Source organism: Anolis sagrei, chromosome 6, assembly GCF_037176765.1.
Source record: "Anolis sagrei isolate rAnoSag1 chromosome 6, rAnoSag1.mat, whole genome shotgun sequence".
NCBI lineage: Eukaryota > Metazoa > Chordata > Lepidosauria > Squamata > Dactyloidae > Anolis > Anolis sagrei.
Window position 1 is genome coordinate 96,373,406 of NC_090026.1, and position 20,708 is coordinate 96,394,113.

Consider the following 20,708-nt stretch of genomic DNA (forward strand, 5'->3'; position numbering starts at 1 on the left):
AAAATTAATTTCCTGCCCAAACAGATGACACCTCTGAGTTAAAATAGGCTTCTTAGATGCATATGCTATCAAAATGGTTCTGTTTTATGGATAACGCATTTTGGCTATTAAGCAGAGCCCCAGAAATCTTCACATTTAATAATTTGTAGAAAATATAGCTGTTTCTTCTCATAAGTTTTAGAAACAACTCACAGCAGGATGAGTGAGAGAAGTCAAGATGTTTTATTTTACTGGCACTTCAGTACTAAATATTTGCACCAGTATATCTGCTTGCAACAGCTTCCTTATGTCATTGTCACCTCGGCGTAGAACTGCAATTGGGATGTTGGCAATAACTGAGTAGTCAGAATGCTTTGTCCTTAGCAAATTTACTTGCTGACACTAGAGTCCTAGATTGGCACAATCTTGCATGACTTTAGGTAAGGATGTGTTCAGTGCAATCAAAAGTAAATGCAAGTAAGTTTAATAAGATTTACTACATGTATTCTGCATTAAGAATTGGTTTTGTGAGTCATAGAATCATAGGCTTAAAGAGTCAAGCTTTCTTTCAAGTAAAGGATTATCCAATCCTTCTCAGTACTGGAGGTCATCAATCTACACCATCCCAAATGCTGTGCATTTTGTGAATAATGTGCTTAAAAAAGAGTTAGTGCTAAACGTATCAACCAAGCAAGTCAAGCTGAACTGAAAAAAAAATCCCACAACTCTATAAGTAGAGAACTTTTCCAATGCATCTCCTTCTACCCATTTAAAATGAACAGGCGACTTCAGTATGCCCCCCACTCTTGGAGACTGTATTGTCCAATAATGAATTTCCAGCATAAAAGTAAAATACAACAACATTCACAAGTACAAAACAGCAATTAATAATACTAATAATAACAACAACAATCCCACCACCATCTCCCCGAAGGGCACTCCAGGGTGCACATATAACATATAACAGGTAGAAATTGTACAAAAGTATAAAAGAAGTCATATAAAATAATAACAACAACCCCCATCAACACATGTAGCATAAAATCAAAATAATATAATTTTAAAACAACAGTAGAGAAAACTAACTGCTAAAAATTCACAAGGTGTCAAGTGTCAGCTATGGGCTCATTCAACCTACTTAAGGTCAAAGGCCTGTCTGAACATCCATATTTTCAGGTTGGAACAGAAGGATTGAAGGGTGGGAGCTAAAATAATTTCTTTTGGCAGGGTATTTCAGAGCTGGAGGGCCACCACAGAAAAGTCCTCTCTCTCGTCCTCACTGACCACACTTGAGACAGTGGTGGGACTGAGAGAAGCCTGTGCCGGTTCATAGAAAGAATGTGATCTCAATACCCTTTTTGGGTCCAACAAACAACATCATGCATTTTTGAAACTCCTCTAGTTTCTTCATCAGAAAAAAAAATGTTGAAAAAATCATATAGGAGAAGAACAATATCTGAGAATCAAAGGTCTCCATTTTGTGTCAGATGTTCTCTCTGTTGTAGTTAATTTGGCCTGGCTGGTAATGTTGTGAATTGATCAGTTTCACTTCACTTTGTCTCAGTCCCCGCATGGCCAAGAAGGGCAGTTGCCCCTACTTGTGTTGATATTTCCCCAGATCAACTTATCTACAACAGAATCAATATCTGATAGAAAATATAGGTTTGTGGCTCTAACACTGTCACTTTTCTTCTACTGTATGATTTTAAAGACGGTTTTGGCATAATGAAGATGCCAGTCAAACTTCAAAACATTGCATGATGTAGTCCCTAAAAAACCAATGGGATTTTGGGCTGAATCAAAAGGAGTATAGTGCCTAGTTCAAGGAAAGTCATGATGCCTCTCTATTCTGCTTTGGTTAGCCCTCATCTGGAATACTGTGTCCTGTTTTGGGCACCACAATCCAAGAGAGATATTGACAAGCTGGAATGTGTTCAGAGAAGGGTAATTAAAATGATCAAATGTCTGGAGACCATGCCCTATGAGGAGCAGCTTAAAGAACTGGGCCTGTTTAGCCTGCAAAAGAGAAGGTTAAGAGGAGACATGATAGCCACTAGGGCTGGGTAACCACAAAAAAATTTGTTTCTAAACTCGATTCGTTTTTAGGGGGTTTTTGCGTTTCGTTTTTTAAAAGAATTCCGAAATTTTTCTTTAAAAAAGTTCGAAATATATGAAATTTCATAAATTACGAAACAATTACAAAACAATTACGAATCGATTCGTTAATGGCGGACGTGATTGCGCAATATGCAAAAAAAAACCCCTCCAAATGGGACAGGGGGGGACTTCTGAAGCTTCCCTCTCCCTCTGTTGTTGACTGTTGGTGTGATAATTTATTTTTTATCACTGATAAAACAAACAACAACCCTAAAACTTGCACCAGACATACGGAAACAATTACGAAACAATTTCGAAACAATTTTGAAACAATTACGAAACAATTATGAAATAAATTGAAAAATTTGTTTCGATTTTTAATTGCTCCTGCATGGCTCAATATCGGATCATAAGCTAATTTAAATACGAATTAATAACGAATTACGAAATTAACGAACGAAACTGCCCAGCCCTAATAGCCACGTGTAAATATTTTAAAGGATTTCACATGGAAGAGGGAGAAGGCTTATTTTCAAATGTCTTAGAGGCTAGGAACAATGTGTTCAAATTACAGGACAGGAGATTCCACCTGAACATTAGGAAGACCTTCCTGACTGTAAATGCTGTTTAACAGTGGGACTCACTGTCTTGGAGTGTGGTGGAAGTTTAAAAGCCTCCTTCCTTGGAGGTTTTTAAACAGAAGCCAGATGGCCATCTGTCAGGTGTACTTTGATTGTGCTTTTCCTGCACAATGGCCATGTGGTCACTTCCAACTCTATTATCTCGAACAAGAATAAAACTGACTATTTTCATTAAACATTCATTATGGAGTCCTCTTGTAATTAATGAGATAATAGTGGTTAATTAAGCATTACATTTGGCCCAGTGCAATAAGAATTGGTTTTTCATGGTGTGTTATGAAATTTGATGCTAAATGCTAAAAGGCAGTTTCTTAGACCCAATTGACATTTACTATCTCAAATGTATCATGGTGAATGAGTCAATAGCATTGTGGAAATTTAACAAGAATTTTTGTTACTTTTCTTGACTTGATACTTGAGGAAAATTGCAAGAAAGCCAAGCCAAACATTTTTATGGGGTTACTCAGATCCTCTATCCACCTAATTTTGAAAAGAAAAAAATGCTAAAGGTCAAAAGTCTAAAGCATGCAATCATAGGTGGAGTTGATGAAGCAAATATTTATTATTTTGCACTTCAATGTTTTCATTATAAGTAATGTAGAGTCACTCAAAATTGTACACAAGATCAGCTGACTGCTACTCAGATTTCCTATTATTAGGGGTGTGCAAAACGACAGAAATCCGTTCTGTTTTCGTTTCAAATTTCAGGTGCCCCCGTTGTGTTTTTTGGAAAATTCTGGGAGATCAGGAGGGGGCCGATCAGATTTGTAATTCATGATCTGCAGTTATGTTTCCATTTTGGGAAGAATTTGCTTGAAAACCATTCTGCCATTACTCACTCCCCTATCTACTTATAAAAATGACAGGGAGAGCTAGAATGGTATAGTTCTTTGAGTATTGCATTAGGACTCTGGGAGACTACAGTTTGAATTTGTATTAGGTAATGGAAATCCATTGGGAAAGTCACAATCTTTCAACTTCAAAGGGAAACAATGAAAAATCTCATCTAAACAATCTTGCCATGGGACTTCCGGTGCACGAAGATGGCGGGGAGCCAAGCACTTTAGCGCTCTGATAGTGCCTCCCTTGCCCAGGCGATCGGGTAGAGCGTTAGCTCCTTTCCCCTACCGCGGATTGGAAACGGGGGGAACAGCGGAACCGGAGATGCCGCCGATGGTCTAGAAGGAGACCCCCCCCCCTCAAAGGAGGGCCACCAAATAGACCCAGCAAGGCTCCCGAGGTACGGCGGATCGCGGCGAGGTGCTCGGGCAAAAGCCCGTCTTATCCCCAGCCACGTGCATTTTAATGGAGAGAAGCAAACTTTGGAAGGAAAAAGTGAGTAAATAAGCAAAGGATTCGGAGAGGAGGGTGGGATCCCTTCCAGAAAAGGAAGGAAGGAAGACCCAGATAGGCAGAAAGTATTGTAGAAAATTGAGGACGAAGAGAGGAAAAGAAGAGGGAGGAAGAAGAAAGAAAGAAATAGACTGTCTAAGCAAGAAACCAAAGCTCCTAGTTTATGTAACGGCGAGAGAAAGACGGTATTAAAAGGCATTAACAATACGCCTTTAACCAAGGCATATTAAAATAACAAATAGACATTTATATTAAATTAAATAAATAATTAAATCCAGGGAAGAAGGAGGAAGAGCAGACTGACCTTGAGGCGAGCTTGTTTTGTCTACAGTGACTATAAACAAACCAAGAAGGAGACAACACGAGACCTGGGCGAGAGAAGGACGTGACCGGGACGCGTTTAGAAGAGCGAACCGGAAGGGCGCAATTACCGCGAGAAGAGAGTGAAGAAGGAAGAAGGAAAACACGCGAGACTTTGACGTGAACAGAAGAATAAACAGGAAGGGCGCAAATAACGCGGGAAGAAACGTGAGAAAACGAGAGGTAAAGGAACAGGAAGTAAGCAACGGAGCTGGGGCTGGAGCTGAGAGAAAAAACGGAGAGGCAACGAGAACGGAGACACAGGAAGAGAATAGTAAGTGAGTAGCAAACAAAGTAAAGATTAAGAGAGAAGGTAAAGGAGGAACGAAACAAGCTGGAAACAGCAAAGAGTGGAGAAAAGAAGGAACGGTGAGTCACACGGAAAGAAAGAAAAAGTAAATAAACAAGCGCCAAACGCCAAGCGACAAGACTGAAATTGAGGTCATTGGGGTAAAAGCGAGTAAGGTTAAGAAAGCCAAGGTTTAAAAAGGACAGAAAACAAGGGAAAAATCCAGGAAAGGAGGCAAAGAATTTAAGGAGTCAAGAACCCATGTGTAGTACTATTTATAAATAAGTGAACCAAGTGAAACGCATTACCAGACTCAACCCCAGAAATAATTTTGAGTAATAACATACTCAGTAACTAAATTCGGAACCTCAAAAAGAATATTAATAAGTATTAATAAACAAGCAAAAACAAAGACAAAACAAAACAATAATAAATAATAAACAATTAAACAAATAAGTAAATTAATAATAATAAAGAAATAAATAACAAAAAAACCCCCAATAAATATAAAAATAAAACGCAACAAGCTATTTAGTGGCCCACAAGATTTAAAGAGATAAGAGAAAATCTGAAACCACTGTCCAACACTCCTTGGGAAATAAAGATAAAAGGGTATATCCATCCAAGCTGAAGCACCTTGCGGAGTGAAAGGGAGAATAAATGGAAAAGGGCGAAGAGGTTGGAGAAATAAATCTAGAAAAGTTAGTAGCAAAAAGGTGAACTTACATACAGACAATAACAGACTGTGCAGATCTTATCAATAAATCATTTACTTCCAGATACAAAACTTGGCTCAAGAAATTCAAATGGCAGCAGCAATGAAACTGAAGAGTGGGAAGGAGATTGTAGCACAGACACCCAAAAATGGAAGAGAACCTAAAGAGCCCAAGGACATAAAGGATGTCAACAAAGATAAAGATAAAGAAAAAGATAAAGACAAAGATAAAGAGAAAGACAAAGAAAAAGAAAATAAAGAAACTCCTACCAATATCACCGCCAATGGCGGGAACATTACAAACAGAAGATTATCCATAGGAGAAGACACGAGACTGAAGGAACTTTTAAAGGAAATAAAAGCCATAGGGAAAGAGCTAACGGAGATGAACGAAAAACAAGACGCTTATCAGAAGATAGCTCAGGTACAAATGGCAGAACTGAAAAAGGAAATCAAGGAGGAACTGGGCGCGATGAGGAAAGATGCAGATACAATGAAAGAAGAAATAAAGCAACTACAGACAAAGAATAAAGAAGAAGAGGAAAGACAAACTCTGACCCATACGAGGCTGAAGACACTAGAGACACTAAACTGACGGCCAGACAAGAATTCCTGGAGACCCGAAAGACAGAGTACCAATTACGGCTAAGAAATATAAAAGAAGAAGAGAACGAAGATATAAGAGAAAAAACCACAGAGATATTAGCAGAACTGCTTCAGTGTACAACACAATACATGGAAGAACAAACGGACAGAGTCTTTAGAGTGAACACGAATTTTGCAAGGAGAAACAAGACAGATCGGGATGTGATAGCCCAATTCACAAGAAAAGTGACACGAGATGAAATCCTAAAAACCAGCAGCAAAAGAATAATATGTTATAAAGACAAACGTGTGGTGATACTCAAAGAATTTCCGGGCTCAATTATTAACAACAGACGAAAATATGCCTTCCTTACGGAAGAGCTGAAAAAACAAGAAATCAGGTTTCGATGGGATGAGGGGCAGAGACGGTGGATAAAATCAGTGGAAAAGGCCAGAAGATTCTACAAAGAAATAGTGAAAGAGGGGGAAGAAGAGAAGGAGAAAAACGGAGGCCAGAAGGGAAAAGAATCAATAAGGCAAAATACATTACTGATTAGAAGAGACGACCCCGACCTCGGATACCAAGGCCAAGAGAGGAAGAACGCTAAAGAAACAACAGGACCCAGACCAGAAGTTGACTTAGAAGATAAGGAGGAAGGAGAAGTTGAGGAAGAAAGACAAGTGACAAAAGAACAGTAATAAAGAATACAGATAAAGAAATAAGTTTTTGTGTTTTTTGCACCCCCAACTGACAAATGGATCTAAAGATCTATTGTAACAATATTAACGGTTTAAATTCAGCTAATAAAAGAAATAAAGTTTTTACCAATTTTAAAAAAAGAAACTGTCATGTAGTCGCTTTGCAAGAGACACACATTAACCACAAACACACCCCACACTTAGTAAACAAAAACTTAGGTAAAACCTACTTTGCGTCCGCTAGTGAAAAGAAAAGAGGGGTGGTAACATATGTAAAAGAGGGTATAGAGTCCGAACTGGCCTTTAAAGACCCCGATGGTCGAATTCTAGGGGTTAAGATAATATGGCAAAACTCTAAAATCTTAATTTGTAATGTTTATGCACCAAATGAGACAAAAGCCACATTTACAAAGACTCTAGAGGATTATATAACAAAGCAGGAATTCAACAAAATAATCATTCTGGGTGACTTTAACAGTGTCCTAGATGAAAATAAAGACAGATCACCGGGAAACAAATACAAAAAGAACGGGGAGGAAAAAAGGGTAGGACTGATGCCAAAATCACTTAAAAGATTATTGAATGAGATGAACACAAAGGATGTATGGAGACAAAGAAACGAGGACGCCAAAGACTATACATATTTCTCGGCCAGACATAAGTCTTGGTCAAGGATAGACATGATCTGGGCCTCAACGTCTATCATTTCTAAAGTTAAAAAGATAAATATTCTCCCGAGGACAGATTCTGATCACTGTCCACTAGAGATGGTAATAAAAGGGGGGGGGGAACAATGGAGATGGAAATTAGACGAATTTCTATTATTAAAAGAGGAAGACGCTGAAAGAAATAGAAGACTCTTGAAAGAATACTTTGAGAATAATGATACAGAAGACATAAAAATCTTTACACTATGGGAAGCATGCAAAGTAGTCATGAGGGGCCATCTAATCCAACAAAAGGCCTGGAGGAAAAAAGAAAAGACACAAAAAATGAACGCAATAAGAGAGAAAATTGATAGGGAAGAAAAGAACCTTAAAAACGACCCAAAAAACAGAGAGACAATAAACAACTTAGTAAAACTCCAAAAAGAAAAAGAATTCTTGGAACTGGAAGAAAGAGCAAGACAATTGAATTTCATAAAAGCAGAATATTTTCAAAGTGCAAACAAACCCGGGGCTTGGCTTGCAAGGAAACTGAGAAAAAAGAAAGAAGCAAGTATCATAACAAAGATTAAAACGGGGGAAAATACATACACAGACGAAACAGGAATAAAAAGTCAATTTGAAAAATACTACAGAACATTATACCGTGATGAACAAATAAAAAATGAAGACATTATGAAGTATTTAGGGAAGAGAAAAATCCAGAAAATAACGGAAGAAGAGAGGAAAGAACTGAACAAAGAAATTTCAGAAAAAGAGATCATCGTGGCAATAAAAAAAACTGAAAATGAACAAAGCCCCGGGACCCGACGGATACACGGCAGTCTTTTATAAGAAACTACAAACAGAATTGACACCATACCTAAAAAGAGTTATGAATGAAATACGAGAAAAACAGGAAATTCCGATAACATGGAAAGAAGCCAACATCTGTGTAATTCCGAAACAAAACAAAAATCAAGAAAAAGTAGAAAATTACAGACCAATATCCCTTCTTAATTTGGATTACAAACTATTTAGCAGTATTCTGGCAGAAAGGTTCAAAAATTCCTGATAAATTGGATAAAAGAAGAACAAACAGGATTTTTGCCTGGCAGAAACCAAAGTGAAAATGTTAGAACAGTATTGGATTTAATTGAATACTATGACAAGAAAATACAAAATGAGGTAATGTTCCTGGCTATTGACGCGGAAAAAGCGTTTGATAAAATTAATTGGAATTTTTTTAAATTATTAATCAACGAGATGGATATGGGCTATTATTTTCGGAACTCGATTGAGGCAATATATAAAACACAAAATGCAAAAATCATAATTAACGGACAAGAATCTCAGAAAATTGACATAAGAAAAGGGACAAGACAAGGGTGTCCTCTGTCCCCATTAATATTTATATTAAGTATGGAAATCCTATTAAATAATATCAGAGAAGACCCAGAATTGAAAGGCGCAAGAATAAATGGCCATTCTTATAAATGCCGCGCTTTCGCGGATGACATTATTTGCTTTATTGAGGAACCAAACAAAACTCTGAATAAATGGATGGAGACGATTAACGATTTTGGAAAGGTAGCAGGTTTCAATTTAAATCTAGAAAAGACTGAAGCAATAACTAAAAACATAACTAAAAAGAAAGTCGAACAGATCAAGGAGGCATGGAAAATAAAAATAGTTTCTAAAATAAAATATTTAGTAATCTATATCACACCAAAAAACTCACAATTATTAGAGAACAACTACTTGAAGACCTGGAAAGAAATAAAGCACGACTTAGAGAGTTGGAAACATCTAAAGATATCACTTCTGGGAAGAATATCCTGTATAAAAATGAATGTGTTACCAATAATGTTATTTTTATTTCAAAACCTGCCGATAATCAGGAACCAAAAGGGATTAATAGAATGGAATAGGGATATAAAGAAATTTATTTGGCAAGGAAAAAGACCCAGGATAAGCTTCAAAAATTTGACAGATGACAAAGAGAGGGGAGGACTATCATTACCAAATTTAGGAATATACGCGGAAGCATGCGCCCTTGCGTGGATCACAGACTGGATACAGCTGAAAAAAGAAAAAATATTAAATCTAGAAAGGTTTGATCTACGCAGAGGCTGGCACGCGTACATTTGGTACGAGAAAACAAAATTAGAGAAAAATTTCGGCAACCATTTTATAAGAGCCGCAATAATAAAAACATGGAACAAATATAAGAAAAGAATGTACAATAAGACACCAAAATGGGTATCTCCCCTAGAGTCCTGTCAAAGAAAAGAAATTGGATGGATAAATTGGCCAAACTATAAGGAATTAACGAGGGAGGAAAACAAAGAGACACATCTGAAACCTCTAACAGAACTTAAAACATTGTATAGAAATATGACCTGGCTACAGTACAAGCAGATACAAGATTTCTTTGGGAACGACAAAAAAATAGGGTTCGAGACAAAAGAAAATACTTGGGACAGAATCTGGGACACCCAAAGGAAAAAAATCTCCAAAATATATAGAGAACTGTTGAAATGGAGCACTGAAGAAGAGGTGGTGAAAGAGTGTATGGTGAACTGGGCCAAAAACATTGGAAGAACGATAGGGATGGAGGAATGGGAAGAGATTTGGAGGAAAAAAATTAGGTACTTAAAGGCATATGATATGCAGGAAAATTGGATAAAGCTATTTAACAGATGGTATAGGACGCCATACAAATTAAGTAAATATTACAAAAATGTGAGCCCAAAATGTTGGAAGTGTGAGGTAGTAGACGGCACGCTCTACCACATGTGTGGCAGTGCAAAAAAGCGAAGGTATTTTGGAAGGAAATTCATAACATATTACAAAAAGTTCTAAAGATACAAATCCCGCTAAAAGCGGAAATATTCTTGTTAGGAATCACTAAAGGAAAATTAGAAACAAACAAAGACAAATTACTATTTCTCGCCACCACTGCGGCGAGAATCTGCTACGCAAAACTGTGGAGGAAGAATGAGACTCCCACAACAGAAGACTGGAAAAGAAAACTAATAGAAGTGAGAAATATGGTTACAAAGGAGCACAGGGATAGCAGAATCAGAGACCGATTGGTCAAACTTTGCTGAGTATCTTAAATAATAAGAGAGAGAGAGAGATAAATCAGTGAATATGTAATGGAAAAAGAAAATAAGACCAAATATGTGACACAATCTAGCCTAAGCATCAATATAAAGAACAATAAAAAACATTAAGACACAAGTTAAACAAACAATTCAATGACGGAAGAACAAAATAAACCAAATGAGACAAAGAAGACTCTCCATAAGGAGAAACAGGATAAAGAGAAATAAAAAGGACTTTAACAAGGAGGGAAAAGGAAAAGACCATCCTCGAAGACTCCTGGAAGTCAACCTGAAGTTTTTTCCCCTTTTTTTTCTTAAGCTTGTACCTTCTCTCCTTTTAATTTTATACCCTACCCCTTTATACCTCACTCTTGCTCCCCCCTTCCACAAACACAAATCCCCCCCATCCCCTTTTCTCCCTTCTTACCCTTTACTATTTCAAACCTAGCTTTTTAACTATGTATATTATGAAAACCAATAAAAATTTATTTTAAAAAAAAAACAATCTTGCCATGAAAACTCTGTGATAAGATCACCATAAGATGGAAAATAGTTAAAGGTATTCAACAACAACTTTTAAAAAAAAAATTGCAAAAATGAAGGAGACCAAAGAGGCCACAGTATTTAAGATTTAAAGAAAAATATTACCATAGTGCATGGAATGGTGTTCAGTATTTGACTACAACATATCATGCAGTATCGGTCATTATGTATATCAAAAGGTCAAGTCAAATTTAATTTGATTTGGAAATGGAAAGTTCTGAATCAAAACTTGTGGCTCTTTTAGAAGGCATGAAAGAATACAAATAATTCTCCGCAACATTCTCTCCATATTTGAGTATGCCAAAGTGCTGCACAAGAATTATTCTGCAGAGAAAAACATATATTTTCTTGTTTTCTATGCAGTAAATCTGTTTTTCTGTGTAGAAAATGGATTTTTTGCATATTTTTTCATTTGTATAATTCCTGCACAACACTTCAGGGCATCAAATTCAGGAGAAACCTGTACAAAATTATTTTTGGTCTGTAATTTTTCCAAGTGGAAGTGCCCGGCTGTTGGGTGATCAATTTTCTGACCTATGCTTTAGTAATTAGGAATATTCTTTCAATCCCTACTGTCAGCTGTTATCAAAACCAGACATTTAACAAGATATCCTAAAATTTATTCCATACATCTAGTGTATTAAAATGTGAAGACTCACATAGGTTATTTTATCTTTAGTTTTGTGGATCCATATGATAACATGGACAGTTTTTTTCAGTTCCCTTGCTTGACTTCACTTGTTCATATTGTTGTCGCAAAACAATCCAAAAAAAGGATGAAGCTAAATAGGAAAGATGACCAGGCCAATTAGATTTGACGCAGATGACTAGGACGGTTTTAAATTGTGTATTTTAATATTTTGATAAATGTTTTTTAATGTTTATGTATTGTATGTGAATTTGTGTCCCAGCATTGAATGTTTGCCGTGTATATGCTGTGCTCCACCCTGAGTCCCCTTTGGGGTGAGAAGGGCAGATTATAAATGTTTTAAATAAATAAATAAATGTCTAGTGCCATGACATCATCTTGTCCATTACAGGATCCCTGATTGTTTGGGACCATCTGTAGTAATAAACCCAGGAAAAAGGAGGAGAAAAGAATAAGTGAAAAGCATTAAAACAACAACAAATTTCACTGTGGCAACTGATTTTAAAAGATTCCTAACAATATTTTCTGACAAACTATTATATTCCTCCCTAACCCCCTCCTTGTTATTTCCAGTCTCAGATTGGAAACTGAAGAATGTTTGGCATAGTCTTTCATTTAATATGTAGTCACGATATTTGAAACATACATGTAGTGGTGACAGTGGGGAACCAAAATGATTTTCCTGGATGCATGATTGAAGGTACTGATGTGCTTGGTCTAAGCAGCCTTCCTGGAGTGTTTTACACCAACAATACCTTCTTGATTGCTTTTGAAGTCTTCAGTCCACAACTGCTTAAGGGCTCCTGGAATTGTTAAAGCCTCATTTTGTTCCTTCAAAGTAGAAAGAAGCCTGGCCTAAATTAAGGTTGGAGTGCTTTTCCCAAGGCATACCAAGCTTTATGGGAACTTCAGGCACAGTATTTCAAACTGTTAATTCAGAAGTAAGGGGAAAAGAAATTGCCACTATAGCATGGCTCTGTCTAAACAATTCAGCATGTTTTCTTTCAGTGCAAATGCAATACAGCTGCTTCGAGGACCATATTTACAGTTCAGACCCTTTGTAAGTAAATGAAGACAATAATGCTACATAATAATAACCGAGAGAGGGGGTTGGAAGTGATTTACTAAATATAGGATTTTAAGATGACTTTGTTAATTGGAGTCATTGAACTTCAGATCAGGATATGGCCCAAAAATTAAAGGTCAAGTTTCATTGAACTTCGTAAACAATGAAACTGGTTCTAGGCAGAGGCAAAGGGAGATTTTTTTTACTTGCTTTTCTCAAAACAGCAGTTAAAAGGCTAATATCAGCAGCTGGCATCTTTGTTTGGCATCTAGTTTTGTGTGTGTGCGCATTTGATTTAAAGTTGTCTGTTGACTTATGGTGACTCCATGAGTTTTATAGGGTTTTAATGCCATGTAGTGATTTCAGTGCTGGCCTATGACTCTGGAGACCAGAATTTGAATCAGCCATGAATCAGCCATGAAAACCTATTGGGTGACCTTGGACAAGTCATACAACTCCAGGAAACCCTGTGATGGGCTCATTTTAGGGTTGCCATAAGTCAGACAATACTTGAAGACACACAACAATGAAATGTTTTTAATATGAAGGCAATTGAACTTTCTTGGAAGTTGTCCCAGTGCAATCTCTGCTCAGGAGGTTCAGGAAAGTGGCGGATAGAAAGCTGGAGATACTGTTTTGCAATGGTAATGTCATTGTTTTGGCATGGCCTTGCCAGATGTTGCATGAATGGTTGTGCAGTAGTTGCACTCCAGTCTTGCAGCATAGCTACTAGAAGTGTGCAATTTTTTTGTTTGCCTTGTAATTCTGATCAAATTTGTTAAATTTTGTCCTTACGAGGCAATATCTGGCACATGGGCATGGCCCGTGCCAAAAATTTAAGAATCAAAACTTACCCCATACTTTTTCATTTTAATTTTGTAAATCTCGGAAGGCTCCCAAAGTCAGTTTCCTTTTCAGCACAAGGAAGCAAAGCAAAGCCAAAAAAGGTTGCCTTAGTGCCTTGCCTTTTTTTCTAAATGAATAGAGTCTCAGCATTAGGAGTGGGAAAAAGAGGGAGCAGTGTTTGCTGGGAACAGTGCAGAACTTTGGGAACTGTAGTTCAGGGAAAAGAGGAGCTCTATGCCAGAGAATTCAAAAGGTCCTGCCACAAGCTACATTTCCCAGAATGCATCAGCATCAGAAAGAACCAATCAGGGAAGCAGAGAGATTTGTTCCTCCCTAATAGCAGCCGGCAAGAGTTCCAATGAATGGTTGAATCGGCAAAGAGGAGTACTGACAGATACTTCTAGTAAGTAAATCACTGTGCTGAGCTGGGAAGAAATCCCTAGATGGATGATCCCCATAATATAGGGGAAGCATATTAATTAGTTTAGAGGCTGGATGGCCATCTGTAAGAAGGGTTTTGATGATGCCCTTCTGCCTGGAAGAGGAGGGTTTGACTAGATGGCTCTTGGGGGTTCCCTCCAACTCTAGGATTCTATGAAAATGTAGAATTGGTTAATATTGATTTCTATTGGTTAATATGAGAGACATTCAGTGAAATAGCTGTTGTGGCTTTTAAAAAAAGGTTTTTGTCAAAACTTTTTTTTAAAAAAATCCCTAAAATCAGTAGAATTTTAGAAGTTCGGGTGAATGATCCCCTGTTGTTATCTTGTTTCATTGTATAGACAATTCAACAAGATAGCTCTTGTAGTTTTTTTAAAATGCTGTCTATAAAAACTTTGAAAATTCCCCAAAACTCTGTGGATAAGTGAAACATCCTGAAATAGGATGGGCTTACAGTGGTAAATGTGTTCTACCATTTTAGCAAGTATCACTCTAATAGCTGTAAAAATGAAGGAGGAAGGAACCCCTGAAGTCTCCTCACTTTCACAATTACTATAATGAAAAAATAAAGAAATGTCTGTTACTCTCATCATAGTAACAACATTTTCACTAACTATACTTTAGAAACACTTTAGAAATAAAATGCCAGCACCCCACAGTTTTGTAATGACTTTTGAACCATTTTTATGGCTCACCCGTCCCTAATAGCTACATTTATTTAAGTTCATTTATACTACTTAATTGTTGAATAGGAGATTGATTCTCTCTGATTTTTGCTATATGTACATTCAGTTCATTATTAAAATTAGGCTTCTTTACAGCCCAGTGCTGATACTTATTCTGGTTTGTTTCTATCCTAGAGCAACCCCAAATCCAACACATACCTGCTGAATCTGGAGCCAGTGTCCAGACAGTTCAGTCCATTCCTACTCTGGCCTGTTCCCTTGTCTCCATGCAATCAGCAAGAAGTGAGTAGAATGACCCTCTCCTTTTTTTCTGGTTATATGGGCACCCCATTATATAGCTGAGAGAGAAAAGAGAAAATGGGAAAAGAAAAAAAAGAAAAAAATATTAATAAAAAATAAAAATTGGGGAAAAATTAAGAATAAGAGATTAAGGGGGTCTTTAACTTCCATTGTAAGCCTTCGCGATTATAGTATTGTCAACAGAATATTTAGACCCATTATAAGCACCCATAGATGGAGGTGGTGTCATGGGTGAATAATATATTTTCAATAATTCCCTCATATTATGCAAACCATTATTATATCAATTTCTGGCAACATGTGGTTCTAATGTCATGTCCTTTATTCCTTTTGAACTAATTGGGAATCAATGTGAAATGGGGTACATGAGATGTCTAGTGTTTCTATTAAAATTTATTCAAAGTTAATATTTTTCCTCCAAATCTTAGTTTTAGAAAGATGTTTTTATAAAAAAAATATACTGATCACCCCAAGACATTTTCATTTTTTAAAAGGGAAAACTCATATAATTTATTTGCATACTCTGAGCAGTGTAGTTCATGTATCATTCAACAGAATTCATATTTAGTTTTTTAAGCATGTGGTCATGACTAAAGTTACTTCAGGTTTCAATGTGATAAATCACTTACTAATTACAACCTTACTTTACATTTTTCAAGCAAAATTGATGTATTATCTTGTGAAAAGAACTGAAACCGGGTTAGTCTAATATTGGAAAAGAAAATGATTCTTAATTTTCTGCCCCAATCTTAGCACATCCACCTAACAGTGGTTCTGAAAACTGTTGTAAATGCTGTAACCTTTCATATATTCCCACCAAGGGGGCATCTATACTGTGGAATTAATGCAATTTGATACCATTTTGGCTGCCATGGTTCAATGTATTGAATTATGTAAGCTATTATGTAAGCTATAGCTTTGCAAGGTCTTTAGCCCGACAGAAGAACTGGATGAAGCTTTTCTTGACCAGATGACAAAATATGCAAAAAGAAGAAAAATAGTAGTAATGGGGGATTTCCACTACTTTGGCTAGAGTACAAAATCCAACAAATTCCTCACTTGCCTTGCAGACAGTTTTATTGTCCAGAAGGTAGAAGAGGCAACAAGGGGATCTTCTATTCTGGATCTGATCCTAACCAGTACTGAGGATCTCATCAATGGAGTAGAAGTGGTGGGATTCTTAGGTGGGAGTGACCATATACTCCTGGAGTTTGTGATACAAAAGAAGGGGGAAATTAAGAAAAGTCAAACATGCAGTCCATGAAATTTAAGGAACTACTGAGCATGATTACATGGACAGGAATACTAAAAGAGACAGGAGTTAATGATGGATGGGAGTTTCTTAAAAGTGAGATACTGAAGGCACAATTGCAAACAGTGCCAGCAAGGAGAAAAAAAATAAAAGTATAAAACAAGCAGAATGAATTTTCAAAGAACTTTTAACTGCGCTAAGATGTAAAAGAGACATGCACAAGAAATGGAAAAAGGGGAAAACCACTAAAGAGGAATTCAAACAAATAGCCAACATATGTAGAGAAAAGGTTTGTAAGGCTAAGGCACAAAATGAACTCAGGCTTGCCAGATAGATTAAAACCAAATAAAAAAGTTCTTTGGTTACGTCAGTAGAAAAAGGAAATGGTAGGACCGCTGCGAGGAGAAGGTGGTGAAATGCTAACATGAGGGTAGGGAAATGGGAGTGTGCTCAACATCTTCTTTGCTTCAGTCTTCTCCCAAAAGGAGATTGGTGTTCAACCTGAGCAATACAGAGTGGGGAAATGCAACCCAAAATAAGTAAAGAAGTAGTCTAGGAATACCTAGCTCCTCTAAATGAATTCAAGTATTCAGGGCCAAAAGAACTACATCCAAGAGTATTGAAGGAACTAGCAGAAATGATTTCAGAACACTGGCAATAATCTTTGAGAATTCGTGAAGAACAGGAGATGTCCCAGCAGATTGGAGGAAGGCAAATGTTCCTATCTTCAAGAAGGGAAAAAATGAGGACCCAAACAATTACTGTCCAGTCAGCCTGACATCAATACCAGGAAAGATTCTGGAGCAGATCATTAAGGTGCAAGTCTGCAAAGCAACATTTCCTTGAAATCCAGGGTTATTAATATTCAGTTTTGATAACAACAACAAAAACAATATCACCATCTCCCCGAAGGGGCTTGGAGCGGCTTACATGAGAACCAGGCCCAGTCAAAGAGAATTAAAACATAATTGATTCATTGATGCAAATGAATACTCAGATTGAGATTGTTGGGTCTCAACAGACTTCAGAGTGCATTAACATCATCATACTGACATTCACTAGCATGGTTATTTTTTTTTAATAAACATTTAAAATATGAAGTATGTAATCCAACATTTACTAAGTATAACTTTCATCACTAGGAGTATTTCCATACTCAGAATCCAAAAATCTGACTGTGTTTGGTTTGCTCTCTGTAAAAGGAACCATTTTAAGATGAAGTTTCCATTACAAGTTGAGTAAGTGCTGTTTAATTTGTAACTTCTCTGAGGATTAATTATAGCAAACAAGAGAAATGTAAAGATGAAAAATGGAAGGGTTTGTTTACCTAGATTGGTTCAAAAATAAGCATCATCATATGCCGAGCCAACTGCCCGTGCGTTCCAACTGGTACTCAGGGACACAAAAATAATACATGTTAAGTCTTACTTTTTCTGACACGTCTGGAGCACTTTCAGCTAACATCTGTATGTAACAGGAGATTAATTTGCCCTAAGACGGAGTTGTACAGTTTGTGGTTAGAAACATGTACAGCTTCAAAAATTGCAGTATACTGGTATAAAATTTCCATCTACCATCTCAAATTAAGGATTTGAAAGCAGAGGTCTGCTGCATGCTAGTCATAACGATGAATGAATGTTTTTAATGTACAACAATATTCAGATGATATGAACTGAACACTAGGTAAAATGAGATATTGTACTCAGGAAGAGGATTTTGAGTATCATTCCCTATTGCTTCCTGTTCCCTTTTATTCCTTGATATTCATGGTTCATCACCATTTAAATTCTAACTTCTTAACACAAATCAATGGCTTCTAAATTATTGAAGTTGTTAATGAATTGGCTGTACACAATGCATGAGTCAAAGAGGGAAAGTGATCTCAACTGGAGATTTTCTAGTGAGGATGGCAGGCCAAGACATCTGTGGTCCAGATAAAGAAAACAGGATAATGTGCTTCCTCTAGGCTACAGGATAAATTATGTCACTTTAATGTGTCACAAATTGCATTCCAGCCAGCTTATAGCTCACATGGGAATGCAATGCTTGGGCATAGAGAATCTTTGGAAACCAGCAAATTTGTTTGGAAAAGTGAGAGAGACATATGGAATTTACAGAAATCATCTGGACATGTCAATTAATTGCCTTGCTTGCAGAGAATATTGGGGGTTCATTATGCTCCAACTCTTACTTGTATTCCTCTGTCTCTCGTATTATATCTAAACCAAGTGATGTTGAAGAGGAAAGTGTCTTCCAATCTGCATAATTGCCCAATATGTGGGGCATAGCATGGTTCAAAATGAAACTCAAGCAATATTTTCAGATTCAATCTCTCTCATTCACGACATGAGTCCCCATGGGGAGACAGGGCGGGATATAAATAAAGATTAATAATAATAATAATAATAATAATACTTTATTTATACCCCGCTACCATCTCCCCAAGGGACTCGGTGCGGCTTACATGAGGCCGAGCCCACAATACATCAATAATAAAAACAATAGCAACAAGTAATACAAAGCAATAAAAATAAAACTCATAACAGAAAATAAACAATAAACATTAACAGTAACACAACGATGTTTAAAACCTATGGCTGAGCCAAATGTAATAATTACAATTTTAAAATAATGCTGAGCATGAACAGGTGAAATATGACTAGGATAGAGTTTTCAGAGAGGGATGGGCATGCAGACACTCCTAGATCAGTAATAAAGTGCATTTAGAGGACATATTGCTGGGAGTTATTATTATTATTATTATTATTATTATTATTATTACACTTCATTATGATTAAGATAAAAGAAAGCCATGTCCCTATATCTCACACTGTTAAAGAAAGGAAGATAATGATAAAGTCTAACTTGCAAATGGATTTTGTACAAGAGCAATACTAGAATCCAATGAATTTCCTACACTCATATGAAGTTCTATGCTAGTTTAGTCAAATCTTTGCTTTTTATCTTTCAACAGCTGGCTCCTGTGCCATACTATAAACAGTTTGTCATGCAATTGGTTAGGTTTTTTTGAGTAAAACAATCCTAACCTCTCTCTTTAGAGGGACAATTTTCTTTGGATTCTAGCCGAGGGGGCTAGAAACACTAGAATAACAAGGCTAACCAACACTGTGTGTAAAGAATTTGGAAATATGTAGAAGCTGTGTAATATCAGGTCAAATTGGCAAAACTGTGTTTACTTTGAATGGCAGCAGCTCTTCATGTTGTCAAGCAAAGGACTTTTCCACCCCTTTCTCCTTTATACTGGAGATGTCCTCTCGACATCTGCATGCAAACCATGTGGCCGGCCACTGGACTCTGCTCTCTCATATGGTAGGTAAATGGGCAAAATAGGAAAGGGGATATGGAAACAAAATAAGTTTCTATTCTGTAAAATTGCTAAATGACTGTGCCTTCAAATTACAAACAACAACAACAAATGATACATTTGTATATATAGTACTGTTCCATTATCCAATCAGAGGCCAAAGGGGGGCACTAGGCAGAGAAGGATAGTCTGTTTTACCAGAGGGGGGAATTGAAGGATGAAAACTATTTTCCCCATTTCCGCTGGTTTCCCTCCCCACCTTGTTTCCATGATAGCGACATGGGTGAGGGGGATAACAGAAAAATGGGGAAATTATTTTACTCCTTCAACCCCCTCCCAAAAATGGACTATCCTTCTCTGTCTATTGTCCCCTTCTGGCATCTGCCCAAATAATGGAACAGTACCATATATACTTTTCACGAGCACCACTTTGATGGATTCGATCTTGGGATACAAACTCTCATAAAATTACATTCCTATTGTTTTTCTTTTTAATGATTATTTCCATCGAAGCAACCAGATTGCATCAAAGAAGTTCCTAGGTTATACCAAAAATCTCCTTTTTCACAGCGCAGAAAGTATAGCACCGATGCTGAAATGTCTTCTATGTTTCAACATTATTCAGTTCTTCTCTTCCTCTGTGGGCTTTTAACTATTTCTTTTTTCCCCCAGCTGTTGTTCCACTTAAAATGTCTCATCTCATGGTGTTGTAATGCCATAGGGGACTTTTCTTTTTTTCATATGACAACTGAGGAACAGTCATGGACCACTCTATTTGAAAGCTAAGTCCTATTAAATAGACATGTGATTTTCACACAGAACATGGTATTTCCACTCCTATCTCTCATTTCTTTATATAAAAATTATGTGCCTGAAGAGAAGGACAGTGAATCCATGGAGATCCAGAATATAGAATAATTGGGCTACTGCTCATGTGGAGAGTTTGCATGGATAAAACAGGCTTTCCCCTTTAGACATGTTGCTTTTCCACAAGGAAAGTTATGGAGACTAGAAACCTGTGTGTGTTTTCTGTCCCTTCCATCTGCCTTCCCCATCCTGACAGGACACAAGGTCTGTATACACAGCCAATTGACATGATGTACCAGCTACCAAAATCCACAACGTAGT

At 37.0% G+C, this 20,708-nt stretch overlaps 1 long non-coding RNA gene across 4 annotated transcripts in view; it reads right to left on the bottom strand.

The window, feature by feature from the left end:
* Positions 1-20,708, bottom strand: part of LOC132778803 (uncharacterized) — a 151,072-nt gene that overhangs the window by 64,937 nt on the left and 65,427 nt on the right. For all 4 annotated transcript variants that reach the window (XR_010910201.1, XR_009631777.2, XR_009631778.2 and 1 more), the window contains one exon: positions 14,902-15,041. This is a non-coding gene — a long non-coding RNA (uncharacterized lncRNA). The remainder of the gene's footprint in view (positions 1-14,901; positions 15,042-20,708) is intronic.